The 5,011-nt window shown below is 43.1% G+C and overlaps 1 long non-coding RNA gene across 1 annotated transcript in view; it reads left to right on the top strand.

Annotated features, from left to right (window-relative positions):
- LOC123502411 overlaps positions 1 to 5,011 on the top strand; it is a 20,329-nt gene that overhangs the window by 2,329 nt on the left and 12,989 nt on the right. The window lies entirely within an intron of this gene.

Below are 5,011 nucleotides of genomic sequence, written 5' to 3'. Positions count from 1 at the left end.
GAACTGATGGTGGTAGTGGTGGTAGTGGAGGACAGGATTCAGAGTGAGTGAGTGAGTGAGTGAGTGAATAAGTGAGTGAGAAAGAGGACAGGAAAGAATAAAAGAAAGAGGAAAAATAAGAATATCTTATCAGAGCACAACATTTTCTCTCTCTCCCCCACCCCAGGTCTCGTGTCTGGTGATGAAATGGACGTCTGGACAGTGGTGGTGGTGGTGGTCAGTTGCCAAATGAAAATATTCTACGTCACCAGCTCCACCTTGAAAAGTCGCTCCAGTTTGGTCATTACCACAGACTGATGGAAAGTTTGAAGTTAATTTGGGCAGCATGACGTTATGAGGATAATGAATATAATGATGTAAGAGCTGGAGAACCACTGATGAGAGAAGAGAGGCGAGAACTGAAGTGACAGGAAGCAGCACTTCCTGCTTGCGTCACGTGAGCGTATTGCGCGCTGGTTGGGCACGTGGTAAGAACCCAGTGAGCATGGCGGGAACTTAGTGAGCGTGGCGGGAGCCTGATCACATGCGTGTTATGACCGTAGTTAAACCCGATTGGACACAGTGATATCGTAGCGATATCAAGGGACGTACGCAGTAAAGGCTTGGTAGATACGTAGCAGTGGAGGGATTTCGCAATTCCATCACGTCTCCACTACGTCCTCAAAAATTTTATGAACGTGTTGAGAACCTGCTGCGCGTAGTAAGGACCGCCTCTGGTGTGATGGGGCCTTGACACGGAGAGTTTATCCCTGTCAGTGACGCACAGCAAACTTGTCTCGGGAGCCTCGCTCGTCTCCTCTCCACCTCCCCCTCCCCCGCTGTTCCCCACACTCATCACTCGCCTTTTAAATCTCATTGATGTTTACTTGATTGATTGATAAGTTTATTGTTATAGCAGTGTATACACCATCGAACTGTTGTCAATTTACGTATGAATGAACCTAACAAATTACCAGCTTATGTATCTATCTATCTACACACAAGCATGTAGATATCTCCACCAGCACCGCCAACACCCACACCTGCCCACCTTCGCCATCATGAACGGCAGTGTGTCAGTTTACACAATACTACTAGTATTTCCATGCCACTATATTTTAGCATCATATCACCTCAGACGCTGGTCAACAAGACGAGACACAGCAAGGAGACCAGACCAGACGACACGAGAGAGAGAGAGAGAGAGAGAGAGAGAGAGAGAGAGAGAGAGAGAGAGAGAGGAGAGAGAGAGAGGAGATGACGACACACACACACACACACACACACACACTTACCACACACACACACACACACACACAAAGCTATGGGCGGCGTCAACAGCTCCACACCCACTGCCGCCCATATTTGTCCCGCCCATGCATGCTCACGCCCAAGCTTCCCCAGTCAGCCCATACGCCTCCGCAGCCGCCCTCACTATATAATGAAGTGACTCAAGACACACAGATCCACGTGTTCCGGAGAAAACTGACGTCTGGCAGGCGACATGTGACACCTTCCTAGTACAGCCTGTCGCATTACCGTCCCATCACTAATGACTCTGTGGCACCATTAATAACTACCTTTCACATCCACTCACTCCCACACGTCACGTCACCCCTTCAGTGCATTATTATACAGCTTTCTATTAAATTATCCGCCCCATTACCGTCCCATCACTGTCTCATCATGTTTGTTACCTCCACTCTATTAATAGACTCACCCTCTCACTGAGCAGGTGGAGCTGGTGGACTAGGTGAGGCAAGTGGGGCGGTCACCGTGTTCACAGGTCTCGTGTCTGGTGAGGAAATGGACGTCTGGTAGCTGATTGTGGTGGTGATGATGGTGGTGGGCAGTTGCCAAATAGAAATATTCTAAATCACCAGATCCACCTTGAAAAGCCGCAAAAAGGTCGCTAAATCATTGTTGTACATGCTACAAATGTTCCTAGACGAAGTAATTGGCTTGACTTACACATAGGCTAATCAGTATAGGGCCCCGTTGACTCTAATGACCGTTTATCCCTCCCAGTGTCGCAGAGCAAACTTGTCTTGAGAGCCACGCTCGCCACCGTCTCATCACTCGCCTTTTAAATCCGATTGATGTTTAATTGATTGATTGATAAGTTTATTGTTGTAACAATGTATACACCATCGAACTGTTGTCAGTTTCCCTGTGAATGAACCTATCAAATTACCAACTTATCTATCTATCTATCTACACACATGTAAATATCTTCTCCAGCACCGCCAACACCCACACCTGCCCACCTTCGCCATCATGAACGGCAGTGTGTCAGTTTACACATTACTACTAGTATTTCCATGCAACTATATTGTGGCATCATATCACCTCAGACGCTGTGGCGCCATGCAGCAAATTGTTGACTAATTTCGCTTCACTTGCAAACCAGATATTGTTTTGCATCTCTTTCAACTGATAGGAAAACAAGTCGATACATTATGCATTTTATTATATCAAGAGATATTGTGTTGCCATTAGAAATATATAGGAGTATCATTCACAAGATATCGTCATATCAGTAGGTATGAAAAATAAATACAAGTAACAAAAACTGCACCACGTTACAAGACACTGGCCAGACACTTAAATTAAGTATTGCATTGAAAGACTCACAAAACATCATCTTGGGAAACACGTAACAATACCTTTGTGCTTCACAACAGGAATGATGAGTGATGAGCAGAGGAATCGTGACCCAAGAGGTTACCTTCCTCTCTTAGTCTACACTCTCCTTCCTTAAATACTATATACATATGTACACCGTACACTCCTATTACAATGCTATGCATAACTTCTAAATATTACCGTTTTCTGCTGGTGTAGATAAGGCATTGCAAAAAACCATACCCGCTACATATCTACAACTGTCTACAAATTCTACAAATTTATCAACCCAATCTACAAATGGTCAATGAAATACACTACACCAGTGATGAAGATCTGTGGCCAACCTTCAGAACTTTATTGGTACGTCTCCAAGAATCACCCTTTTCTTCTTTCTCTTCCTTTTTTCCTCCTCTTGTTCCTTTGGCAACACCGGCAGTAGTAGCAGTCTGGTGTCCGTTGTATGTCATGCACGCTCACTCCAAAAACTTGCCTCACTTCTTTGGCGTTAGTAGTACTGAATCCTGGAACAAGAGATGGAACAATATTGAAATGGCGTCCTCCTCAATGCCTGTTGTCTTGTAGTACACAGGGTTGGGGAAGGAATTGTGGATGATGTAACGATAAGGATGGTATGTTAAGGAGAGCCAAGGTGGATCGGGTTTGCGTGAGTGGCTCTGTAGACCTAAGGAGGAAAACTGCCGTACCAAACCCATAATACCAAAACAATTGTTCAGTTTACTGTCCATATCAATTTGGAACACTGCCGAACCTGTTATAATGGTCAACAATTTGAAATCATTGAAACTAGCTTTGTCAAATCCCTTGGATACTGCCAACATGAAAAACCTCATAGTACCAATAAACGCACTTACAATTCACTACAAGCACACATTATGCACCAATACTGACACCACACCACAAAACACACCATACACAACTGACACACACACAAACAACTTAAATCACTCAAAACTAACCCTAAACACCCTGCAACACCTCAAAATATAAAAGCTCACCCAAAACACATTACAGACACCCAAGTTACCAATATCATCCCTAGACACACACACACACACACACACACACACACACACACACACACACACACACACAAAGGGTATGTTTATCTTGCTGGTCTAAAGGGTATGTTTATCTTGCTGGTCTAAAGGGTATGTTTATCTTGCTGGTCTAAAGGGTATGTTTATCTTGCTGGTCTAAAGGGTATGTTTATCTTGCTGGTCTAAAGGGTATGTTTATCTTGCTGGTCTAAAGGGTATGTTTATCTTGCTGGTCTAAAGGGTATGTTTATCTTGCTGGTCTAAAGGGTATGTTTATCTTGCTGGTCTAAAGGGTATGTTTATCTTGCTGGTCTAAAGGGTGTTTATCTTGCTGGTCTAAAGGGTATGTTTATCTTGCTGGTCTAAAGGGTATGTTTATCTTGCTGGTCTAAAGGGTATGTTTATCTTGCTGGTCTAAAGGGTATGTTTATCTTGCTGGTCTAAAGGGTATGTTTATCTTGCTGGTCTAAAGGGTATGTTTATCTTGCTGGTCTAAAGGGTATGTTTATCTTGCTGGTCTAAAGGGTATGTTTATCTTGCTGGTCTAAAGGGTATGTTTATCTTGCTGGTCTAAAGGGTATGTTTATCTTGCTGGTCTAAAGGGTATGTTTATCTTGCTGGTCTAAAGGGTATGTTTATCTTGCTGGTCTAAAGGGTATGTTTATCTTGCTGGTCTAAAGGGTATGTTTATCTTGCTGGTCTAAAGGGTATGTTTATCTTGCTGGTCTAAAGGGTATGTTTATCTTGCTGGTCTAAAGGGTATGTTTATCTTGCTGGTCTAAAGGGTATGTTTATCTTGCTGGTCTAAAGGGTATGTTTATCTTGCTGGTCTAAAGGGTATGTTTATCTTGCTGGTCTAAAGGGTATGTTTATCTTGCTGGTCTAAAGGGATGTTTATCTTGCTGGTCTAAAGGGTATGTTTATCTTGCTGGTCTAAAGGGTATGTTTATCTTGCTGGTCTAAAGGGTATGTTTATCTTGCTGGTCTAAAGGGTATGTTTATCTTGCTGGTCTAAAGGGTATGTTTATCTTGCTGGTCTAAAGGGATGTTTATCTTGCTGGTCTAAAGGGATGTTTATCTTGCTGGTCTAAAGGGATGTTTATCTTGCTGGTCTAAAGGGATATCTTGCTGGTCTAAAGGGATGTTTATCTTGCTGGTCTAAAGGGATGTTTATCTTGCTGGTCTAAAGGGGTCTAAAGGGATGTTTATCTTGCTGGTCTAAAGGGATGTTTATCTTGCTGGTCTAAAGGGTATGTTTATCTTGCTGGTCTAAAGGGTGTGTTTATCTTGCTGGTCTAAAGGGTATGTTTATGGTCTAAAGGGATGTTTATCTTGCTGGTCTAAAG

Source organism: Portunus trituberculatus, chromosome 11 (assembly GCF_017591435.1).
Source record: "Portunus trituberculatus isolate SZX2019 chromosome 11, ASM1759143v1, whole genome shotgun sequence".
Classification (NCBI taxonomy): domain Eukaryota; kingdom Metazoa; phylum Arthropoda; class Malacostraca; order Decapoda; family Portunidae; genus Portunus; species Portunus trituberculatus.
The sequence above is the reverse complement of the archived record's forward strand: the minus strand, read 5'-3'. Positions and strand labels throughout refer to the sequence as shown.